We start from the raw sequence: 25,879 nt of genomic DNA, 5'->3' as shown, positions 1-25,879 counted from the left end.
GATTTTATAGTTTCTGAGCTAGAGTCTTTAAAAGATTCAACAAAACAACTCACCAAAACAACTCATCTCATCTGACCTTCATCTCATCAAAACAACTCACCTCATAACTATTTAAAACTCTCATTTAGCTCTTCTACTATCAACATTCAAAAATAGTCCCGATGATGGATCACTGTAGAGATTTGAAACATTGACAGAATATGGTTATTACTGTGGGTTCTCTGGTAACTAACTCAAAAAATATCAAAAGTTAGAAGGTTGTCAGTTACCAACTCTCTCTTTCCATGAAACTACATCATTTTAATGTTCTTAAAGTTCTGTTGCCACTGATGATGGTTCCCTTTCAGAAAGAACGATAATAAAACATGGTTAATCTATTTTTCTGAGACTATGGGTACGAATTTCCAAAGACCATTATGATGTTTATGGAAGGAAGAATTCATTTCTTGTGTAGCCAAGAGAATGCATCCTTGCTTGAAGATTTGAAAAAGATCTCTTCAAATTCATTTGGTATTAATATCTTTTTCCCTGTAAATCCAAAGAATAATGATGGAAGTTACCAGATGCAAGAAATGTTCCAAGAAGTTAAGACACAATGCATTGTGGATCCTCCGGTTGTTGGTTGGATTGCAAAAGAACCTCCAGAAGGATCACTTTTGGAAAAGTGGGAAGAAGCTTTTAAGGATATAGGATTTCATCTAGTTGATGTTGGTGGTGGATTTTCAGAGTTGTTTTCTTGGAAGGATGAGGCATAGATAAAAAAATATTCTCTTTCCCTATGATATTGTTATTGTTACAAATAAAGGGCCATATTTTTTTTACTGCAATGTGCTCTAAATCTTTTCCTGATGTCCTGTTCTCATATGATCATAAAGAAGAGCCACAGAATTTTCCAAAGCCCATAGTTGATGCAAATGGAATGGAGCCTAGTGATACTAAGATAATTTTGAGGTCTGATAAGCAAGATACGATAGATGAGGTCCACGGGTAGCATCAAGTTGGACTTGCTCGATAGAAGAATGAGGAGACTGTGAGAAGGTTTGTTGTGGGGGTCCTGGATCAAATGATGGACAGGGTTCTTCTAAGGCTACTTATGATTTGGTTGCCTACAAAAATGTGGAAGACATTCCTTTTTTAAGATACTTGATAATTCAAATTGATCACAAGAATGAGGCAGTTTTACTACCAACATATGGCTTAATGGTCCCATTTCATATTTCCACTATTAAAAGTGTTACAAGCCAAGAAGATGGTGTCAACTCTTGTATTCATGTTATTTTTAATATACCTGGGGCCGGATTCAATTTGAATGATATCTATATAAAAGGAATGTATTTCGTTTAAAAGATACAAGGCATGTTAACCAAGTCGTGCAGTTGGTTAAATCTCTGAGGGGCCATGTTTCATCAAAATAATCTATTATATCTGAAAGAGTTTTACTGGTATCTCAAAAAAAGATGTAGTTTTAAAAAACAAAGCCTATAAACTCATTAGTTTTATTGGTTCAACCTTTCATTTGGTGGTAGAGGAAGAAAGATGACTGGAACATTAGAAGGTCAGTGGCTTGGTTTTTGTTACTCAACCATGAAGAAGGAAGAGAGAGTAGATATTGTATATAAGAATATTAAGCATGCATTCTTTCAGCCAGCAGACAAGGAAATGATTACCTTGGTACATTTCCACCTTCACAACTATGTTATGGTAGGAAACAATAAGACAAAAGATGTACAGTTTTATGCTAAGATGAGGGGTGTTATTGCTACATCAGGTAATGGAAAGAGAACAATGTATGATCTGGATGAAGTTGAAGTAGAACAACAAGAGAGAGATAGTAAAAATAAATTAAATGTAGAATTAAATATATCAGATGTCTCTTGCGAAGAAGGGGACTCGAATGGAATGCCCATAGAATCAAAAAATATTGCATGCATGCAGGCACAAGATTCTCAACAAGCATCTTGGACAGTTATTAAGCATAACATCTATCTACATCACAGCCGTAAAACTCCAATCATTGATCAGATGATGGTTTGCACTGCAAACCCCCGACATATGGTCTTGTTTGTCGATAAAACCCTGCACCTCTGTAAATGCTAGAATATGTAATAATGATTGATTAAGAATAATTGTATACATTACCATGAATGTTGAGGAATCAGATGATCCAGACTTTCCCTTACTAGTTGATTGGCATGCTTTGGCTATCTTCAGTGCCATAGCTTTTTGAATATTTCAGATTTTCAAATTTGAACTTGCTTGCACCTCATACAGTAGCTTAAGCCTCCAATTCTTTTGTGGCTACTTTCTGGTGTATGATGTTATTTGTAAAAAACATCGCCCATTAAATTCATTAGCAGTTCCACCATGTATTTTCCACGAAAATATGGATATCTGGATTTTGAATGTAATATTTACCAGGAAAAAACACAGAACAGTAAGAAAAGTAAGATTTCTGGGTTGGAAAAGCAGGAAAAAATGATTTGGAGATTTTAAAACAGTATCAATCACCTCGACATCGTTCAAAACCGAGCTTTGAAAATTCGAACTCGTCTGACAGTTTTGGGGAGTGAACATTTATATCATGGCCGGAGATTTTCAGGAAAAGTTTTATTTAATGATAAAATGATAATGAAAAATTCATGAGTGAGTAAAGTTTAATATCGATGAGGGTTATTCATGGGGCTTAATTGGGTGTGCGTTTAATCGAGGCAAGGTGATATCTTCATTATACTATTTGTGATGTTTACGTTTTAAGGCGTTTCCATTTGAAATGAATTGCCTTATCCGCGGTCGTGTCCTATTGTTGACCTGGATTTGTGGTATGAAACGATTGAACGAAATTTGATCGTTGATCCACAAAACTGAAATAAATTACGAATAACAGAAAAAACGGTTAATGTGGTATGCAGGCTCTAGTTATAGACGGAAAGTTGCAAAGCGCAGAAGTTGACGAGTTTATCTATCACGAACTGTTGGCGCATCCATCGCTCGTCTGTCACCCGAAGTAAGTAATTCGCATCGGAAAATAAATTTTGTTTTCGTGTTTGTATCTCTGTGAGCTGATTTTTTTTAAATGTCGGCAAAGACCTCCGTGTCGTGTTTGTAAGTTGTAATTACGATTTGTGATTTCAGCCTGAAAAGTGTTTTCATCATGGGAGGTGGCGAAGGCTCCACAGCTCGGGAGGTTTTGCGGCACAAGAACGTCAAGAAAGTGGTCATGTGTGACATCGATAAGGTCAAGCTACGCGTCTTCTTGCTTTCATGGTTTTACTGTGATTCTTTTGAATTTTTCTGGACCTAAATAAAAATCTGCTTGCAGGAAGTTGTTGATTTCTGCCGTAAATACCTTGTCGTTAACCGAGAAGCGTTCCGCAGTTCCCACCTTGAGCTCATTATGAATGATGTCAGGTGACAAATTTGTCGTGCTTTTTTTTTTTTCAAATGATGCTTCCTAGGTTGCTACTAGACTTTAAAGCTTTAATCGAAATTGTTCGACTCAAGGCCGAGCTCGAGAGTAGAGATGAACACTTTGACGTGATAGTAGGAGACCTTGCAGATCCAGTAGAAGGAGGTCCGTGTTATCAATTGTATACGAAATCTTTCTATGACCTCGTACTGAAGCCAAAGCTGAGCCACAGAGGAGTTTTCGTCACTCAGGTATAACCTCACGTTAAAATTGCTCAAATTATAAGAGAAGCTATTTCTTGACAGTCTTCTTTTGCTGTATCACACAGCCAATAAGGTAGCAAGATAAAGAATAAATTAATAATAATAAGGCATGCTTCTAACAGCACTGGATTTCTAGGCAACCATATTTAGTAAAGCCTGAAGTGATTTGGCAAATTTCTGATTACGTCTCATCAACTAATTGCAGACAAGTTCAGTACGACGCTTGAGCTTCATAGACAGTCTTATTCATTTAATTTAAAGTTCTTAAAAATATCAAGATAGAGGAGCGGTTGATCTCTTTATTGATACTGATGTTTGCATTAACAAAAACGGAAAATCGATACAGCCAGAAGACTAAAGTGGCTTCTAGAAGGCTGGAAGGCGAATTCTGTTAGATTTCGACATAGCAGAGAAACTTCTTGATTTCCACTTTTTCCTATAAATTTGGAATAAAATACGCCGAAGAGCCTTCCAAATTTTGCAAGGAAAATTTTTCATTTAAATATTATAAGCTTAGGCAGAATATTTGCCTTGGAACATAATTCATCCTAATTGGGCCAGAAAAGAGCACTTTCGCACATTTCTTTCTTACACTTTGCTTATTCTGTCAGTATCGTCCATGGCTGCTCCGATTAGCTAATTTCTTTATTCAACAACTGATTATCCCTTTGTGTGGACTGTGACAGGCTGGACCTGCAGGCGTCTTAACGCACACAGAGGTATTCTAATCCATTTACAACACATTGAGACAGGCTTTTAAGTGTAAGCTTCCCGACACCGCCCCCTCCGCACTGGTTTTTTTTATTACCATACTTCATAGAAATTGATCGTTCAAATGACATGTGTGGTTCAACAGACGTGGTTCCTTATACTGCTCACATTCCGTCCTTCGCCGACACGTGGGGATGGGTTATGCTACTGCCTGCTTCTTTACCCTAATTTTGTTTCTTGATTTAGGTGAAATCTCATGGTTAACAACAGCTTTAACATCATGTAACGGAAAACATACAGCCATCTGATCATCCACTTACAATAGACGCTGAAGAAATCGACGACAGAATAGAGCAGAGAATCAAAGGCGAATTGCGGTATCTGGACGGAGAAACTTTCATGGCGGCGTCGACATTGAAGAAGAGTGTTCGCACTTCGTAAGTATCTGTCATGGAAACTTTATGCAAATTTCTTTACAAATTCCAGGATTGCTAACAGGCATGTCGATGATGCTTTTCAGGTTGTTGAAGGAAACTCATGTATACACGGAAGAGATGGCCCGATTCGTGTATGGCCACGGGAAGGCATGCCATAAATCATAACCCTTCCCTTTTCCATGAAAAAAAAAATAAACAGTGTACACAGGCCTCTTTTTGTTTTAATTCGACGGGGGGATTTTGTTATATTTTAAAGCTGGCGCAGTGGTGTGAGCAGAAACACCACCAGCGCATGGGTCAATCACTATGTTATCGGCATTTATATATTACATAAAATATTTGTGTTTCTGTAAAGGTCCGTTGTTTTAGCCTCTGTTTTCTTTTTAAAAATTGTTATCATTCAATAATGTGAAGCATGCTTTGTCAATGCAAATTGTGTATATCAGATTTTCATGTTAAAAAGGTTCTCCAACTATAGTGAGTGCACGTTGACCTCATTTCTATAAGTTTCGTGCTCTATGATGTTACTTTTTCTTTTTGGTTTTCTTTGAAGCTTTTGATTATCCTAAATTATTGGTTTTCCCACTCACTCATTTGTGACCGTAATTGCATATATTTTGTTGTTTGCAAACATTTTTTTTTTATTATTGTCATGATTATAAGAAATTTCAGTTATTCAGCACTTTTGATGTATTAAAAAACATTGTTATGGGATTTAAATCTAAAACAAATTTGTTCCTCTCTTTGCAAATAAGAATCATAAGTTGGCATCTTGATAGAAAAATTCAACAGATGAGTGTAAGTGTAAAGGGGGCTACTTTTGAAATTTCTTTTTATTGATAATTATTTTTCATTGTCCTCAAAGCTCTTCTTGCCATTTTAAGATTTTGCAGTTTCCCACAAGTGGTCTAAAGACCGAGCAACATGCAGATCAAGATCCACGTATGAATATGAATGATACGAGATTTTGGGTATTGGAGATTTTGGGTATTGGAGTTCCATACGTGGAAACCAAAGGAAACCCAAAGGAAACACAATAATTCCTTTTTTTCATGTTAAGATAGTGGGACTCCAATTTATGTTGACATGTCTACAATATTATTATTGTTGGACCACCGCAGTGATTATAGAGCATTGCAGATTTTGCACGCTGAGGGTTTCACCATCTTCCCTGGTCAATGCTTTCTGGCTATACTTGTATTAGCATTTGCACTAGATGTTGCAAAGGAAACGCCATAAGGCATAAATTGAAGAACACAAATACAACAAAAGAATACTTTGATAATGATTAGCTTCTGCTGATTATGAATCTCTTGGCGTTGATTTCCATTTCTGACTCTGATTTCTTTCTTAACAGGTAATTCGAATTGGGTATGGGATGTTACACCATAATAATTCCAATATGGGAGATTCCAGTCACATTTCAAGGAATCTTTTAAAATGTGGATGTGACAAAAGGTTGTTGTGGAAGGTGTTGTTTGTATATGGGAAATTTCTTGATCATTGTGTATAATCCTAATGTTGCTAGATATGTCTACTAAGTGGTTCCAGTTAATGGGGCATTGATTTGAGCGTTCAATACATTTTTATTCTTTATCAAGGTATTCTTTTGTTGTATTTGTGTTCTTCAATTTATTTATTCTTTATCAAAGTATTCTTTTGTTGTATTTATGTTCTTCAATTTATGCCTTATGGCGTTTCCTTTGCAACATGTAGTGCAAATGCTAGTTATATCACAAATAATCTAATGTTATGGAGGATTTGGTAGAGGGTTGAGTAGTGGGCCAAGGCTTCAATGAAACCAAGATGATGGAAAAAAATACCAAGATTTGGAGTTTCCACTTGGGCACATTGGTTTTGCACAAGGATGGCTTGGTGAATGGGAGCCATGAAGGGTGTGACACGACCAACCATCCCAACTTTCCCAAGTGAGGAAAAACCAAAGTGGGTGAGAGCGCGCATGAGCTTGGTGGCATGGGCACCACAAAGGCGTGGCACAACTGAGGAGTGCACCCCCAACAATGAGTTGGAACGAGTTATCCAGAGTTCCAATGGATCTAATGCAAGGTGAAGTTGGTATGTTTGGAATGACAAGGGTTGATGAACATGGAACGAGTTGAACATTGGAGGTCCCCCTAAACCAAAGTAGTGTTGTGGAAGATATGCTCATATAGACAAGATGACCCAACTGAATGGAAGGGTCACAAGGCATAAGATAACTGAAATGGGTGAAGTCGCATATATATAAAGGACACACATGATGGATGGGGAGAAGAACAACACATCAAATATACAAGTTAAGGGACAAGTGGGAAAGTCATAAGGTGAAGCGAAGTGGGCAAGCAAGAGACAAAGACGAGCCAAGGTAGAAAAACTAAGGGAAAGGGAGCTCTGATGAGTTTGAACTTGGTAGACGAACTGAGTGACTAGAGAAGTAACTAAAGAGAGGCACGAGTAGGGTAGGGACGACCTAATATTGGGTCAGTCAAGCTGAGTGAGATAGGTTTCTGATGAGCCCCAATTTTTGGTACAATTTGGGCTCATTTGGCCTACTTACCTTGCTCAACCATTCATCTTTTATCACTTATGCATTCATTTCTTAGTATATTCGTGTTATTTGTAGGAAAAAGGGCAGGCATTATATCTATGTGGCTAATACATGATGATTTCAGGTTTTTGGCATTAAAGAGAGCAAAAGACCACGCAGAAGGAGACAAGGAGACAACAAAGGTGGCATTGCAGGTTTGTAGGGAGGTTGTCTACAGTCTTAAATAACCTCCCTCGTGATTTTCACCTTAACTCCGAGCTCCAACAGCTCTCCCCACCGAGCTTAGAGGCAGCCAACAGATTCTACAGGATCAGCAGTTTGACTTTCAGTTGGACAGCCAAGCTCCACGAATGGAGGAAGCCAGCTTGATCTTCATTGTGTATAAATATGAAGGTCGTAGCCTTTGATAGGAGCTTTTTGAACTTTTGAACTAGGATTGTAATTTCTGAGCACGAGCTACAGCTCGGTGTTTGTTTTTTTTGTAAGCCAGTTTCGGCATGACATTAGACTCTTGATTATGAATAAAGGCAAGCAGATTTGGATCTAATTCTGAGTTTTTAAGGGAGCTATAGCTCTCAGGTTAGGGCCCAACCTGAGAGCAATAGACCTCCTCTTCTTTGTAGCGTTATTTGCCTTTCTTTTCAGCACTTTGTTTCTTTGTTTTGATATGCATTTAGAATTTACAGTCTGCTGATTTGATTTCTTGTATGTGATTGAGTAGGATTCATTTACAGTTCAAGTGCTTCCAGTTGCTTAGATTAGAGTAGGAGGATTGTAATTCATTAGAGCTCAAAAAAAGGTTGATAGTGCACTCGCTGTCATCTTTGTCTAGATATTGGGGGTGTGGGCTGTACCAACCACCAAAAACGCAGTCTTATGCTTTCATGCAAGCTGCCACACAGTCATTGCAATCATAGATCCTTCCATGCATTTTGCTCTAGAGCCATACTTCTTCATTCTAACTCCATGCACGACTTCTCTTCACGATTTACATTGTTGTTCATTGGTTACATAGCACAGGTAGCATAGGTTAACAGATTCTCGTTTTTGGTGCAAGACATAAGCAATTTGTTTTATTTACACTGCTCAGTATCATTCCATTTCCTTCTTCTTCTTCTTAACCACGCCTAAAGCCACTTACTCGACCTCTATTCAGCTCGTTTACCTTCCAACTCTTCCATTGCCCACGTAGCTTCATTTTCTTGACCTTTCGTTGCTTCCATCCTTCTATCCACCAACCAACTCCGTGCACTCTTTCTCCATCTTATTTCTCTACCCCTGAGCCATCACAAGCTCCATCTCCATCTTACCTATCCACCCATACCGCTCCATCACTTCACCATCACCCAAAACTCCCACGGTAGGACATCCTGTAGAGGTTAGCAGACTTCCTGTAGAATTCCTGAGTTTCCTGTAGGATCCCCTGCAGACATCCTGTAGAAGCCTGCAAACTCGGTTTCCGAGCATATGAACGTTGTGGACTTCTGTGGACTGATGCTAGGGACCCCCTGGGACCTCTCCTAGCCCTCCTGACCTTTCCCAAGCTTTCTCTCCCTTCCCACCACCTCTGCACAGCCAAACCCTAATAAGAAACAAAATCATAATCACTCCAACCACTTAAGCAAAAATACAAAAACAATGTTCTTTTCAATGGAAGTAGTTTGAGTTCATGCATTTCACATCACTAGAAGTAATGGCATCAGTTTTAGACATTTGCACTCTCACTATTGCATCATAGAGGTTAAACTAGTCAGATTAGAGTTTACTAGGGTTTCCATGTTTTGGTTGGCTTTCAGTTCATTTTTGCAAAGTAGATTAATTTCCTTTGAGATAGCCTTCATCCATCATTTAGAAAGCTTCTTCTGAGAGCATATAGAAGTTGGCTTGAGCCCTAGCGGAATTGTGCCAGCTGACCAAGTGACAGCTGCGACAAGAGCTAGTACTTGTGCATACATCACCGTCGCTTCCAAGTTTGTACGAACTACCGGGTTGATCAAATTAGAGATAGGAAGCCCCAGGAGTTGTAGCATTATTGCTACAATACTGGAGCCCACCATCTTTTTGGCGCCGTTGCCGGGGAAGCGTCAGAGTATTAGTAATTGTTGCTTTTCTTCTATTTTCTTACTCTTGCCTTCTGCTAAGTAGTTTATTTCATTTCCATTCTGCAAAAGTAGCATAGACATTTCCTGCTTTCATAGATTAGCATTTCCTACTTTCATAGATTAGCATTTCCTGCTTTCATAGACTAGCATTTCATTTCTGCAAGCGTAGACTAGCATTTCCATTCCTGCAATTTCATTTGAGCAAAGTAGATTAGTTCTTTCCTGCTTTCAGTTTAATTCTGCATCTTTATAGTTAGTTGTAGATCAATCTGTTTCAGTTTTGCAGGTACCACAGAAAAACAAAAGCAATAAAAAAAAAAGTCTTTCCATTTCATGCCTCGTAGGAATCGAGATAAAACAGGCAAATTCTTACCCAACACCCCCACCACATCACTGAGTCACCCTTCTCTCTTCTTCGGTGACAGTGATCCAGAAGAACCTATAGGTGAACCTCCTGAGATATACGAAGATCCTATAGTAGAAGAAGAATTAGAAACCATCCCATCTGAAGCTATGGCTGACAATAGAAGAGAAGATGAGAGAATAGAAGGTGCCTTCCCCATCCGAGAGACCAATGGAGAGATGAAAATGAAGAACATTAGCCCCTCTGCCTTACCTTACTTCCATGGAATGACTACTGAAGATCCTGATACCTTCCTGTTTGAGTTTGTTGTCCTTTGTAGAACCTATGACTACACTGAAGATGAGCAGAAGCTGAAACTCTTCCCTTCCACTCTTAAGGATGTAGCATTACGCTGGTTCATGGGCTTACCTGGGAATAGTATCACTACTTGGGCTCAGATGCAGCAAGCTTTCAATACCAAGTACAGGGATTACTGTAGGTCCAAGGAAACCAAGGGAGAAATCTTTCGGATGACCATGGGAAATGATGAGTCCTTAGAGGATTATGAGGAGAGGTTCCAACTTAGCTATAAGCGGGCCAGGTGCACACTTGACCCTGAATCCCTCAAGTTGGTCCTTTTCCGAGGAGTCCCTGAAGACCTCTTAGATACCCTTCACATGTTAGCTGGGGGGGACATTTACCAACTCCCTTATGAGGACATCAAGACTGTGTTTAGAAACCACTCCAGGGCAGCTCGGAAACGAGGTAGAGGAAACCTCCTATCAACTGGTGTCCCTTTCTCCAAACATGAGTTTGCAAATCAATTGGAAGATCTTAAGAGTGAGGTGAGACAGACCATTGCCATGCAGCTGGACACATTCAGGATCCAGCAGAAGAAAGAAGAAGCTGAGAGAGCCTTGGCTGTCTTCTGCCCTAGGTGCACAAGGAGACACCCTAAGAACAAATGCCCATTGCATTCGGTTGAAGTATGTTTCGTTTGTGAGGAGGACCATCCCACAAACCAATGCCCAACCTTGCCTGGATTTAAAGCCATGTACCAAGGGACAGAAGCTCCCACTGAACCTCTCTATTACCTCAACCAAAGGAGGCCACAAGGACCTAGAACTTACCAGCAGGGGATGCAAGGGGCACCTCAAGCTTATTACAGCCCCAACCAATCGACTCCTATGCCTTCCTGGGGTCCCCCTGCTCATCCTTCCTGGTCCATGCCTCCTCCATGGTCTTATCCACCTCAGTACCCTACTCAACCTACTTCTCATTCATATAATTCACATGCCCAGCCACAGCCTCAGTGGAATGCACCTCAGTCGGGGTGGAGGCCCCAGTACAATACTCCTCCCGCCATTTTGCCTCCACCACCAGTTCAACCTCAGCCATTACCTCCTGCTCCTCCAAGGTAACCTCAAATGCCTGCTCAACCGAACCCAAACCCAAACAATAGACAGGCCCAGTAGGTATACACTAGGGAAACCTCATTCCCTACCTATGCTGTGGAGATCCAGGAGATCAATCTTCGATCTGGAAAGACTCTACCAGATCGCCAACCTCCTCCCCTAGAGGATGAGGAAGATAAACAGGAAAGTGAACCAAAGGCTATTCCACCCTTTCCTGAGAGACTAACAACCACCACACAACCCAACCCAGAGGAGGATGAGCTTCTGGGAGAGCTCAAGCAGTTGTGTGTGAAAATACCACTTCTCCAAGCCATCAAGGATGTGCCAATATACAACAAACTGGTTAAGGAAAAGTGTTTCAAACACCCAGGCAGGCGGAAGAAAGATGCTTCAACCATCAATGTCATAGGACAACTGTCTGACCTTATGTTAGGACAAGTCATCTGCCCAAAATACCTAGATCCTGGAAGTCCTGTAGTAGATGTCCACATCAATGGCACCATCATACCACACACCTTGATTGATATGGGGGCTGCCATTAATGTGATGACCAGGGATACCATGCTCAAACTCAATCTTCAGGGTTCCTTGAGGAAGACCTCGACAGTACTGCAATTAGCAGATCGCTCCACTGTGACTCCCGAAGGGATTGTGGAGGATGTCTTGGTCTCTATCGATTCTTGGGAATACCCTGCAGATTTCTTGGTTCTGCAACCCAAGGCAAAGCTTACTGGATATCCTCTCATTTTGGGAAGGCATTGGTTAGCCACTGCAGATGCTTACATAAGTTGCCGTGCAGGAAATATGACCATCAAAAATGGTCCTATGTCCAAGCAGCTAGTCTTATACCCTCCTGCCCAACCCTCCTTAGAGCATGACTTACCACTTTGGTTGGAGGAAGGAGAGGAAGACGAGGTGTACTCAGCACCTCTGTGCACCCTAGATACCACTAGAAGAGACCCCCCAACCGAGGATGACTTGATCGAGACCTTGATCCAGAATCCACCTTCCAGTGCACTATCCTTAGAGAAATTGGTGGAGGATGCCCAAGCTAGCACCTTAGTGGATCTTTGTACAACCAACCCTGTCACTCCCAGGGTCAAGAATGTGGAGTTCGGCCCTGGGGGAACATTAAAGATCAGCTCCTCCCTATCTCCTTCCCAGGAAAAGGAGCTGTGTAGCCTGTTGGCCAGCCACCTAGATGCTTTTGCTTGGAGCTATAAGGAGATGAAAGGAGTCCATCCTTCGGTCTGCACCCATCATATATACATCAAAGAGGATTGTAAACCGGTTAGGCAACACTAGAGGAGAATGAATCCAGCCCTCAAGGACATTGTCAAGGAAGAATTGCAAAAACTGTTGGATGCCGGATTCATCTACCCCATCTCAGATAGTGAATGGGTGTCCCCTCTGGTGTTGGTTCCCAAGAAAAATGGGAAATGGAGAATCTGTGTGGACTACCGAGAACTGAACAAAGCTACCAAGAAAGACCATTTCCCTCTACCTTTCATAGATCAAGTGTTGGATGGACTGGCAGGAAAGAAGTTCTTCTCTTTCCTGGATGGGTTTAGCGGGTACAACCAAATCCAAATCAGCCCAGAAGACCAAGATAAGACCACCTTCACTTGCCCTTGGGGTACCTTTGCCTACCGAGTTCTTCCCTTTGGGCTATGCAATGCTCCTGCTACCTTCCAGAGAGCTGTCTTAAGCATCTTCTCGGAGCTGGTCCATGATGCAGTGGAAATCTATATGGATGACTTTACTCCTTATGGGGCCAACTTCCAGGAAGCATTGTCCAATCTGGGAAAAGTCCTAACCAAATGCATTGAGATGAACCTGTCCCTTAGTCCTGAAAAATGTGAATTCCTGATGACTGAAGGGACCGTGTTAGGCCATACCATTTCTTGCCAGGGGTTACAAGTGGATCCTAACAAAATTGCTCTCATCAAGAAGGTTCCACCTCCTCAAAAGGTAAGGGATGTTCGGAGTTTCTTGGGATTAGCAGGATATTACCGGAGATTCATTAAAGACTTCAGCAAGCTAGCCTCGCCATTGTTTGGCCTGTGGGCAAAAGATGTGGAGTTTAAATGGACTGACGATTGTCAGAGGGCTTTGAATGAATTGAAGGACAAGTTGGTATCAGCCCCAATCCTGAGAGGTCCAAACTGGGCCCTACCTTTCCACATCCACACTGATGCCTCGAACAAAGCCATAGGTGCAGCTTTAGGACAAGTTAAGCAAAAACTTCCATATGCCATTTACTTTGTTAGCAAAAACTTGTCCAAAGCTGAGCTGATTACACTGTAACCGAGAAGGAATTCTTGGCTGTGGTCCATGCACTGAACAAGTTCCGACATTATATTACTGGCTATCAAACCTTTGTACATACAGACCATGCTACAATTAGATATTTAATGAATAAACCAGATGTGAATGCTCGTATTATTAGATGGTTACTTTTGTTGCAGCAGTTTGATTTGACCATTGTTGACAAACCAAGTAAAGAAAATGTTGTTGCTGACTTTTTATCTAGATTGGATTTGTCTGTAGATGAGGATGGAACGGTGGATGACCAGATGCCTGATGAACATCTATTTGCTATCTCAGCACTCTCTCCATGGTTTGCTGATATAGCAAACTACCTTGTTTCAACACAGTTCCCTCCACACCTATCTTCAAGAGAGAAGAGCAGAATCATCAGAAAAAGTGCCTCATTTACTTGGATCGAGGGCAATCTGTTCAAGCTTGGCCCCGATCAGATCTTAAGGCGTTGTGTAAGGGAGGAGGAAGTCTTTGATATCCTCCTCACCTGTCATGATGGGCCTTGTGGAGGACATTTTGCAGCAAAGAGAACTGCCTTCAAGATCCTGTAGGCAGGCTACTATTGGCCCACACTTCATCAACATGTCAGAAGATATGTCAGCCAGTGTGACCAATGCCAAAGAATGGGGAAACCGACCCAAAGGGATGAGATGCCTCTCCAACCTCAGGTGACTCTTGAGCCATTTGAGAAGTGGGGTATGGACTTTGTGGGCCCAATCAACCCTCCTTCGAGGCAAAGGTCTTACATCATTGTGTGCACTGACTACCTGACAAAGTGGGCAGAGACCAAAGCAATCAAAGCAGCAACAGAAGAAAAGGTGGCCGAGTTCCTAAGAGAAAACATCTTCTATAAGTTTGGCTATCCAAGAGAGCTGGTCACCGATCAAGGGAGCCAGTTCACCTCCAACCTGGTTGAATATCTACTAGCTCATCACAAGATAAAGCATAGGACTTCCACCCCCTATCACCCTCAAGCAAATGGGCAGGTGGAAGTCACCAATAGATCATTAGAAGGGATCTTGACTAAGGTGGTGAGCAGCAGCAGAAAGGACTGGGAAGATCGCCTGGTTGAAGCCACATGGGCTTACAACACCACTTGGAAGACCACCACCGGCTTCACAACTTATGAGTTGGTCTATGGGAAGAAAGCTTTGTTGTCCATTGAGTTTGAATACAACACTTTGAGGATGGCAGCTCAGCTGGATCTAGATCTCAGCCATGCACAACAAGAAAGGTTATTGCAGCTAAATGGACTGGATGAGCACCGAATGCAGGCCCTCCTTCACTCAGAAGTGGTTCAACTTCAGAGAAAGGTGTGGCATGACCAACACCTCCATGACAAGCAATTTCAGCCGGGAGATTGGGCTTTGCTGTATGACTCCAGATACAAAGATTTCAAGGGTAAGCTGAGAACCAGATGGCTAGGACCATATACAGTGGAAAAATGTCATGACAATGGATCTGTGCTTATTCGGACCATTGATGAGAAAGCCATACCCATGCTTGTCAATGGGCATAGATTGAAGATCTACAGGAAGCCTCTCTCAAGACAAGAGTTCATCAAAACTATGGAGAAATCAGTATTAGTCATAGAGAAGGGTTCTGCCTCTCCTTTGGGCATACCCTGAAAGATCTAAAAAAAAATAAAAAATAAAAAATAATAATAATAATAATAATAAAGATCCTTGGGTGAAAACCTCTCTGAGGCACCCAAGGCAGGTGGTAGGGGTGAAAACTTCATTGAGGCGCCCCTATTGTCTTTCAAAAAAAAAGAGATTGGAAAAAGATCCTTGAGTGAAAACCTCTTTGAGGCGCTTAAGGCAGATGGCAAGGGTGAAAACCTCAATGAGGCGCCCCTGTTATCTTTCAAAATAAAAATAAAATAAAAAAATAAAGAGAAAAAAAAGAGGAAAAAACAAAAGAAAAAAACAAGGTCAGCAGATTCATTATGTAAAATTGCATGTAGGTTGCAGGTGTTCTATGGAGGAGAGGAAGCCTCTCAACTCAAAGCTCAGGATCCTTATCATGCTGTCAGGAAACCTCACCAGCACCTCCTCCAAGAATACTCATTTTCTCCAAGGTATGTGCAATTTTATTACAGCTTGAGTCTTCTACAGGAAGACGCAGATTTTCTACAGGAAGATGCAGATTTTCTACAGGAAGGTGCAGACTCTCTACAGGAAACGCAACCTTTCTACAAGAAGCTCTGTATTTCTACAAGAAACTTCCTGTAGCAGCTCAGAACGGCCCAGAATTCATTTCATGAGGAGATCTAACGACTAAGGATCGGTTTGGATGCATGCAAGCCACTGTTGTCACCCTTGCACATTGTTGTTATCTTGTTCCACCATCCTTGTCGACATGCAACAAAGTTACCTGCACCAGCAAAGAAGATCGATGAGTTCTCAAGAAAAGGCAAATTTTAAATGAAAAAAATGCTGGAGATCTCACACCATATTCATCCCAGTCGTCCAGAAGCTCCAGGAGCTTGATCATGAGGCCAGATCCTTCGTCGTGCAACATGCACCCAAGGAGGAAGAACTGTTACAAGACATCCCGCGGGAGTCCTGTAACAGTTAAGCCCGCTAGAGTGGATACCATTCACAGCGTCGGCCATATGCAATGAAACGCGGGTGCATGCAACCAAAGCATCCAATCCATCGTCGACAGCCTGTAAACATGGACCTCTGGGCCTGTGTAAGTTCGCCAGCAGCAGGTAAATCCACTCATCAGCGTCCACAAAACCGAAACATCGTATGCAGCCGCGCAGGTAAGTGTCTCGACCCTTCCTTCCATCAGATTGCATGAATTTTACTTTGATTTGTTTGCAAAGTGTAAAGGTGAATGGGTTGAGCGGCCATATGGCCATTTGGCCGGCCACGTCGGCCAGTTAATGGTCTAGTTGGATGTTTGGGTGGCGACCATGACAAAAAGAATGGGCAGCACGCACGTGAGAGCAATCCCGTCGGAAAAAAAACGAGTTTAACAGAAGAGGCGGCGGCAGATCTGCGGGAATTGATGCGGCATCAAGTGAACGCGCAGTTGAATGATGGGATGACGTCGCCCAACGGTCCGGCGGGGACAGCTCACCCCCGCGCCACGGATTCCGCCGATTCAAAATCTAATCGGCTAGATTGCCCTCATGCATTTATCAACCACCGTTTTGAACTCGAGTGGCTATCCTGATCTTTCTGCAGTTCGATACGCCGAGCCTTTGGCTATCAGAACGCTTGTGAAGCACACCTAGAGCGCAGACCAACTGCAGTCTTTCTCGAAAATTGCGCGCTGCTCCTACAGGAACGCTGCTTCTACAGGAATGCAGTCTCTATAGGAAGGTGGGTGCCTCACGTAAAAAGGTGGCAGATTAAAAAGGTAACCTTGAACTCTTCATGAAACTGGTTTTTAAAGGTGGCAGAATCGTCGTCCACAGTTTGGTCATAGAAAAGTGGTGAAATTGTTGTCTGCTGTGCCTATACTGTCATTCTACAGGATGTCAGGGTAATTAAAATGTGTTAAGTTCCTCAGGGATAAGTTTTGTGGATTATGTGCATGACAGAAGCGTAATTCTACGCTCTGTCTCAGTAGATCAAATTTCTTCCACAATCACCACCTCTGGTTAAGGAAACTGTTTTATCATGCCGGGTGGGTTTATTAGACGAGAACCCACTGATTCAACCAAGTTAAGGGAAAACCAGGAGGTGGTGGAGCTCTTCACACGGGTTCAATGGATATCTTTTTGTGACAAATTGCAGGGTTACGACGATGAAGTGGCAGAAGAATTTTTGCAGGCTCTGAGGCCGAAATCCAAGACACTGGCCACAGTGAACTTCAGGGGCCTAAGCCTCAAGCTCACCCTGCAATATATCAGTCGAATTACTGAACTTCCAATGGGTTTGCCATGGGATAAGGAAGAAAGGAAGTTGAGCCAGCAGGCCAAGAAAGAATTCTTTCCACCTGAGGAGGAATTCTTGGAGGACAAAAATGGGGTGCGAAGAACCAGTTTGCTGCCACCATGGAATGAAGTTAGCCTACAGATCATGAAGTATATAACCTGTGAAGGCTGTTTTAGCATCGTGTACGCGTATCACTTTCGGTTGCTCACTGAATTGAGGCACCGGATTGATATTCCTGCAGAACAGAAACTGAGCATTCCTTATTTCCTGCTACAATCTCTAATTGAGTGTGCCACAAAGCTAAAAGAAGGCATACCAGATCAGGTAGCCCACCATGGGTTGATCAAACTTCTTGTGGAGGATGCGCTCCATTCATATAAGGTTCCCCTCTCATGGGAATCATTCAGAAATTTGACAAGAGATGGAGACATAAGGATGCTGGCTGAAGAAAGTGGTTCCTCCAGCAGTGAGGAAAAAGAATCAGTGGCCGAGGGAAAGAAGGAAACAGGCCAGAAGACCCCGACCACAGTGCAGAAGAAAGAACAAAAGAAGAAGCATGAGAAAAAGGATGACAAAGAAAAAGGTGACACACCCATCTTGTCAGCAAGAGAAAAGAGGTTGCAAAGCAGAACGAACAAAGCTGAGGTGGTCCACATCAGCCCAAGTACCTCATCAGCACCTGCAACCAAACCAAAAAGCAAAACCCATGCAGCAAAGCAAGCAAAGGTGGTGACACCTGTGTCTACAGGAAAGCAGAAACAAGCTTCTACAGGAAGCCCGAAAACAGTAAAAGGGTCTTCTACAGGAAGCCCGAAAATCATTGAAAAAGGGACTTCTACAGGAAGCCCGAAAATTACCAAAACAGGGGCTTCTACAGGAAGCCCGAAATTGGCTAAAACAGGGTCTTCTACAGGAAGCCCTGAAAAGGTGAAACGCAAGAAAGAGAAGGCTGGCATTCTCGAAAAGGAGGCAGCAGCTGCGCTGGCCGCCCTCAGTACACCTCCAAAGCCAAAGGAGAAGAGAGAGAGGGAGATCCCTCTACCTTTTGAAGCTAGGAGAAGTAAGAGAATAAAAACGGGCAAGCCGCAGCCTCCACCCAGCAGCCAAGCCATTTTAGGGGGTGTCCCTACTTCACCCAGTGAGAGATCCCCCTCTAAAACATCGGCCACCCCCGAGAGGGGAAGCCCAAAAATAACTGCCTGGACATGAAGGATAGGCCAATCGGCTTCCGAAGCCCGGCTCAAGGAAACAGGAAAGAGGGAAGAAGCGCCACCCTCGTCACCGCTAGGGGCAGAAGAGGCAGGGCCACCAAGAACAGGAAAGGAAGAGCATGCTCCGGGCCCTAGTTCTCGGCTAAGGACAAGGAGCTGGAGCAAAGTTGCTCAAGGATGAGCAAATATTTTAGCTGGGGGGTGATGATGAGCCCCAATTTTTGGTACAATTTGGGCTCATTTGGCCTACTTACCTTGCTCAACCATTCATCTTTTATCACTTATGCATTCATTTCTTAGTATATTCGTGTTATTTGTAGGAAAAAGGGCAGGCATTATATCTATGTGGCTAATACATGATGATTTCAGGTTTTTGGCATTAAAGAGAGCAAAAGACCACGTAGAAGGAGACAAGGAGACAGCAAAGGTGGCATTGCAGGTTTATAGGGAGGTTGTCTACAGTCTTAAATAACCTCCCTCGTGATTTTCACCTTAACTCCGAGCTCCAACAACTCTCCCCACCGAGCTTAGAGGCAGCCAACAGATTCTACAGGATCAGCAGTTTGACTTTCAGTTGGACAGCCAAGCTCCACGAATGGAGGAAGCCAGCTTGATCTTCATTGTGTATAAATATGAAGGCCGTAGCCTTTGATAGGAGCTTTTTGAACTTTTGAACTAGGATTGTAATTTCTGAGCACGAGCTACAGCTCGGTGTTTGTTTTTTTTGTAAGCCAGTTTTGGCATGACATTAGACTCTTGATTATGAATAAAGGCAAGCAGATTTGGATCTAATTCTGAGTTTTTAAGGGAGCTATAGCTCTCAGGTTAGGGCCCAACCTGAGAGCAATAGACCTCCTCTTCTTTGTAGCATTATTTGCCTTTCTTTTCAGCACTTTGTTTCTTTGTTTTGATATGCATTTAGAATTTACAGTCTGCTGACTTGATTTCTTGTATGTGATTGAGTAGGATTCATTTACAGTTCAAGTGCTTCCAGTTGCTTAGATTAGAGTAGGAGGATTGTAATTCATTAGAGCTCAAAAAAAGGTTGATAGTGCACTCGCTGCCATCTCTGTCTAGAGATTGGGGGTGTGGGCTGTACCAACCACCAAAAACGCAATCTTATGCTTTCATGCAAGCTGCCACACAGTCATTGAAATTGTAGATCCTTCCATGCATTTTGCTCTAGAGCCATACTTCTTCATTCTAACTCCATGCACGACTTCTCTTCACGATTTACATTGCTGTTCATTGGTTAAATAGCATAGGTAGCACAGGTTAATGGATTCTCGTTTTTGGTGCAAGACATAAGCAATTTGTTTTATTTACACTGCTCAGTATCATTCCATTTCCTTCTTCTTCTTCTTAACCACGCCTAAAGCCACTTACTCGACCTCTATTCAGCTCGTTTACCTTCCAACTCTTCCATTGCCCACGTAGCTTCATTTTCTTGACCTTTCGTTGCTTCCATCCTTCTATCCACCAACCAACTCCGTGCACTCTTTCTCCATCTTATTTCTCTACCCCTGAGCCATCACAAGCTCCATCTCCATCTTACCTATCCACCCATACCGCTCCATCACTTCACCATCACCCAAAACTCCCACGGTAGGACATCCTGTAGAGGTTAGCAGACTTCCTGTAGAATTCCTGAGTTTCCTGTAGGATCCCCTGCAGACATCCTGTAGAAGCCTGCAAACTCGGTTGCCGAGCATATGAACGTTGTGGACTTCTGTGGACTGATGCTAGGGACCCCCTGGGACCTCTCCTAGCCCTCCTGACCTTTCCCAAGCTTTCTCTCCCTTCGCACCACCTCTGCACAGCCAAACCCTAATAAGAAACAAAATCATAATCACTCCAACCACTTAAGCAAAAATACAAAAACAATGTTCTTTTCAATGGAAGTAGTTTGAGTTCATGCATTTCACATCACTAGAAGTAATGGCATCATTTTTAGACATTTGCACTCTCACTATTGCATCATAGAGGTTAAACTAGTCAGATTAGGGTTTACTAGGGTTTCCATGTTTTGGTTGGCTTTCAGTTCATTTTTGCAAAGTAGATTAATTTCCTTTGAGATAGCCTTTGTCCATCATTTAGAAAGCTTCTTCTGAGAGCATATAGAAGTTGGCTTGAGCCCTAGCGGACTTGTGCCAGCTGACCAAGTGACAGCTGCGACAAGAGCTAGTACTTGTGCATACAACACCGTCGCTTCCAAGTTTGTACGAACTACCGGGTTGATAAAATTAGAGATAGGAAGCCCCAGGAGTTGTAGCATTATTGCTACAATACTGGAGCCCACCAGTTTCTAGGCAAGTAAAAGTTATGTTGGTTTATTTGTTGTATTAAGGGTTAAGCCTTTGTATTGGACCCTCATGTAAAGAACTTTTACATTGTTTAATAAAAGTAGAGGGTTGAAGGGTTGTTCCATGCAAATTGTGTATTGTGATGATGGTGTTGTTAATGATGTAAATTTTGGGCATGTATTGCACATGATGAATGTAATTTAATTGAAGCATTGTGACAATAATTTAAAATATTAGGGGGGAATAATGAAAAATACATTTAGGGGCAATAATTTAAAATCTCCCTCCAAAAGTCATGAGAAAACACTTTTAGAGGAAGTTGTTAGAAAGCCCCTCAAAAAAATTCAAATTTTCATGACTTTCGGGGGGGGGTTCAAAAACTGCACCTAAATTCCTAAAAACACATTTAGAGGCGGTTTTGGCAAGATTGTCGCAAGCCACACCACCCCTAAAGGCCTTTTTTGTAGTGGCACAGGTGTCAATACGTGCCTAGTGCCAAGTGTTAGTGCATTCTAAATGCCAAACCTTCCTATGTTACTTATCTCCTACTTTCCAATAATTGATCTCATATAAATTTAGTCTTAAATCATGCTAAACCATGCCAAAGCATGCCAAAGAATATATACCAAGGCATCTCAACACATTTCAGGCATGCTAAGACTTGCCAAGTGCCAACATGTGCCAATGTGTGTTAGGGAGTGTTACACATGTTATGGAGTGGCAGGGCATGTCGAAGAGTGCTAAGGTGGGTCGAAGAGTGTCAATGCAACATACCACAAAGTGTTAGGGAGTATTAGGGTAACACAAGGGAGTACTAGGTCAAAATACATGGAAATGAATGGATATGAGGGTGTTCCAGGGAGTGTCAACGAGTGTTAGGTGTGCCAAGGAGGGATCAGTGACAAGGTATGTTAAGTAGTGGTAAGGCATACTAGGGAATACCAGGGCATGTCAAGAAGTTCTAGAGTGTGCTAGGGAGTTATAAGGTGTGCTAACATGTGCCAAATAGTGCCAAGGCATGCCAAGATATGTAGGGTGCTAGGGTGTGCCAACATGTGTCAAGGAGTGTCAAGGCAACAAAAGGGAGAACCAAGCTAAAATGCAAGTAAATAAACACATAAGAGGGTTAATAAATCATTACTTTTCCTTTTTCAAAAGGGGGATGCTAGTCACACTAACAACAGGTTCCTATACATTCCAAGTGCTAATTGTTGGCTGAAGGGGGCCTGACTGAGGTTCCGAGTTATTCACGCCAACCAACAAAAACCTAACTACTGGCCCTTTCGGCAACAACCTGCATAGCACATGCTGTAGTCTCACCTGAAGCAGTATTGGGGGATACTATAACTAGGTTTCTTCATTCAAAGGCATGTGTGATGGTTTCCCCAGGGTTGTTTATCTTATATCTACCTTTGCGCAGATATATTCCTTCTGATTGTCAACTACTAGAACTCTATCTAAATGACCTTCAAGTCTTCACGAAGATACATGATCGTACCTAACTTGCATAAAAGTTACATATTCACTATTTTCGCGCAATAAATCGTATCCCTAGATATGCATTCTTGCGGATCTACCCTTTTCCAAACATCTAAGTACAACATATTTGTCTAATACTTCGCGAAGGCAGTTAATTACCCTTATCATGCATAAACATTATAAATCCCATAGTTTCACGTAGTAAATATGCTTTAATTCGTGGAAAACAAATCATTGAGCAAAGATGCATATACTTTTAACATAAATAAGAAACAAGGCACATATGCAATAGATTCAATCCAAAACCATCTTTATTAGATTTAGCATTCAGTTACAGACTTTATGTCCTGCGCACTTAGCTACAGGGGCCCATGCACTCAGTTGCGGACTTACCAAGGTCTTCGCGCACTCAGCTGTAGGAGCCTTCCCCTTTCACCTAAGTACAAGAAACAAACTTTTCCTATGTTAGCACTTTGCCCTTACAATGAATTTCTATCAAAAGGTATCTCTAAGACTCAACTATATATAGGTTTTTCATTATACTACCATGGCCCACGACCCATGGGTGAGTCTCAAAACTGACCTATCACCTACCCAAAGAAGGGACTAATGCCCCCTTGACTTTTACTTAGCTCCGCGCTTCGCTTCCTTATTTCGCAGAGACTTTATATTCTTTTACAAAAAAATTTACAAAAATTGACTTCACTAACAAAATTTGACCCTGGGGATCCCATTCGAACACGCCCCCAACACAAATATGGTCGCTTGCCCTCGAGTCACTCAGTTGGCTTCTCCACTTTCTAGGGAAGTTCATTGAACTCCATCTTTAGGACTTCAACGTCCTCTATGCTCTGTACGGCAGCTTGCTGCACTTCTTCAACCAGCTTCTCTGTATTTGACCTCTGTAGTGCGAGGCACATGTCCTGTGTGTCTACTGGAATGTCTTCATCTTCTCTTGGATAGCCATAGTAACCTAGCGTGCTTCCTCTGTCCATGGCTGAATCCGAGCCTTCAACAACTATTCTTTGTGTTGTAGCTCCTCCACTTGTGTCTACAATACCTTCATTTCTTGTAAGTGTTGCACAAAATATTGTCACCATGAAATTCTGCAATCAGTGTGAGTCTATCACCACTCATACTTTCCTCCTTTGCAAGTCTTAAACCTCAACTCTTCATGTCAAGCCTTGAAAAATGACAGAAAGTCCTTAAAAATCTCTAAAACTCTGGTTCCATACTTTCTCTTAGCATTACCTACGGTCCCGCACCCACTGGTCATGTCCCCTGCGTACCTGACCACTCTGTTTCTGTGTAATGGGTGCGTACCCTTGTAAAAGTCAAAAAGGCGCAAGTACATTCTTAAAAACTCACTTTGGGTTATTTCTGGAAGCTTCTAGAGGGAATCTTGAGGTGGCAAGTTCGCTCCTTTATGGTTCATCCATCCCATACCTAAAGGAGCTAACCCCTTGATGTGAGGAGCTTATCCCTTTGAAGGAGGACTCTATCCCTTCATAGGTGGATCTGTAACTTCCTTCCTCTGCACTATAAAATGAGACATTGGGTTGGTTACTAAGGAGGTTGAAAGCTAAATATTTTTTAGGGTAAATGCTGTTGGAATTTAGTCTTCCTAATTGAGCTTGAGAGGAGAGATTACATACCTTTTGATCTCATTGGGAAGAGTGTGAGGCTTGTCAAAGTAGAGGAGATTCTTGCTTGGACCCTGGGAGGAGCTTGTACAACATCAAGGCGCCAAAGGTTGTAAAGTTCTTCTTTGTTCAAAGTTAATACAATCAAGTTTATTTTTATCAATAAGTTGTCCTTTATGGTTTATTTCATGGATTCCCTGATCACCATGATGAATATGATTTATTATATTAGCTATGCATGTGTTATTTGATGTGTGCTTGTTTGTGTTTGCAGGTTCTTAAAAGGAAACTCATTTGGATGGTCGAAACGTGGCTGCCACAAACTAGCGTTGGACTTAAGGTAGGGTCTAAAACACCTCTTGGTTTTTATTTATAAATCACAATATTTAGAGAAAGGTAGATTTGCTTGTTCTACTTGTCGCTAGATGTTATCTCAAAATCAGGCCCTGGAAGGCTGCAGACCAGGAAGACTTCAAGTAACTATTTCAAACCTACTTTAGGCTGAGGCTTAGCCTCCTCAACCTGAGAGGGCTCTCTCTAGATGGGTTAATGTTTTTGATTAAGATAAGATGGCTAACTCTTGTGAAACAACTGTAACAAATATAAATGCTGGAAACATATTAAACAACTATCCATTGGGCTTATGGAGTCAATAACACTTCAATATAACAGTGAACTCAACCTTACATAGAAGTCAGGGAACTCAGCATTTAGATATTCAGAACATAACTCATATAGTACCACAGTTTATAAATGCATACAGGAAATCAGAGCACATTTAGTGAGTTCTGAGTGATTATACATCTATAACACTGTAAAAATTATGGAAAGAACAAGATCACATATTCTGAACAATAGAAATCCCTCATGAATCCTGAGAAGTTAAGTCAAAATTATATTACTGAAATGAGTCTTTACATAAGCCGAACACAAGCTGTATCATAAAATTTTCCAACCCCCATTACATTGTTGTTTCAGCTATATATAGAACTCTTATTCTAACTGATCGAGATTCCTCCTCTAGCATGAGGGGAACTCGAAAACTGCTTCTAATGACACCTATTCAACCATTTAACTAACTAATAAATACAACAAAGTGCTGACTGGAGTTTTTCAAGAGTTCTAAATTAACTATGACTCTAACTCCATATTACATGCATGATGGCTTTAATTACAATGATCTTCGTTCTTTGACATCTGCTTCCCTTTAGTTTGGCTGTAATGGATGTTCAAAGCTCCATGTTTGATCTTTAATGACACATCCTTTCCAATACCCCGAAATATATGAAACTGTCCCTGTGTATCGGTCTTTAGTCTTCCTTAATATGTCCGGATCCAATGAAGTATATCCTTTATCTTTTAATTACCCCAAAATGGAGAAAACTGCCACGTCTTTGATGTGCTGTCCACCGTTTGCATACGTGAAAGCCAAAATTTTTTCAAACTGTAACTGTTTCACATATCCTGAAGTGTGATAAATATGAAATAAGCTTCCTTTAGAACAAAATCCAAAGTTGGATTCGAATGCATATTATCTCCACGTGTCTTGACCTGATTAACTGTTAGATAGCTTCAGATGATGTCTTTCATACCCTTTAGACGTTTCCTTTCAAAATTCCCACTTATGATTCAAACTGCTTGAATTGCTCAAAAATCATCACCTACAGCAGTTTCGTAGCGCGCTACGAAACTGCTGAATTATTTAAAACAACTTGTTTTTTTACCCGAGACCTTTATTAACCGAGTATTTAATTGCCAAAAACTCCCTTAAACTTTCCACATGTCGAACAGGGATTTATATTT

General features: G+C 41.7%; 2 pseudogenes across 1 annotated transcript; both read left to right on the top strand.

The window, feature by feature from the left end:
- The first annotated feature begins 826 nt into the window (after nt 1-826).
- On the top strand, nt 827-2,097 carry LOC149252975 (FACT complex subunit SPT16-like; annotated as a pseudogene).
- Nucleotides 2,098-2,676: 579 nt separating this feature from the next.
- On the top strand, nt 2,677-5,302 carry LOC149252974 (thermospermine synthase ACL5-like; annotated as a pseudogene). Its single transcript, XR_016265464.1, has 9 exons — nt 2,677-2,691; nt 2,910-3,004; nt 3,133-3,235; nt 3,320-3,403; nt 3,502-3,657; nt 4,356-4,431; nt 4,526-4,578; nt 4,681-4,817; nt 4,901-5,302. The product of XR_016265464.1 is annotated as a thermospermine synthase ACL5-like (transcript).
- The last annotated feature ends 20,577 nt before the right edge of the window (nt 5,303-25,879 follow it).

Source organism: Pinus tabuliformis, chromosome 7 (assembly GCF_031772625.1).
Source record: "Pinus tabuliformis cultivar Carrire ecotype Pingquan chromosome 7, CPIR1, whole genome shotgun sequence".
Classification (NCBI taxonomy): domain Eukaryota; kingdom Viridiplantae; phylum Streptophyta; class Pinopsida; order Pinales; family Pinaceae; genus Pinus; species Pinus tabuliformis.
The sequence above is the reverse complement of the archived record's forward strand: the minus strand, read 5'-3'. Positions and strand labels throughout refer to the sequence as shown.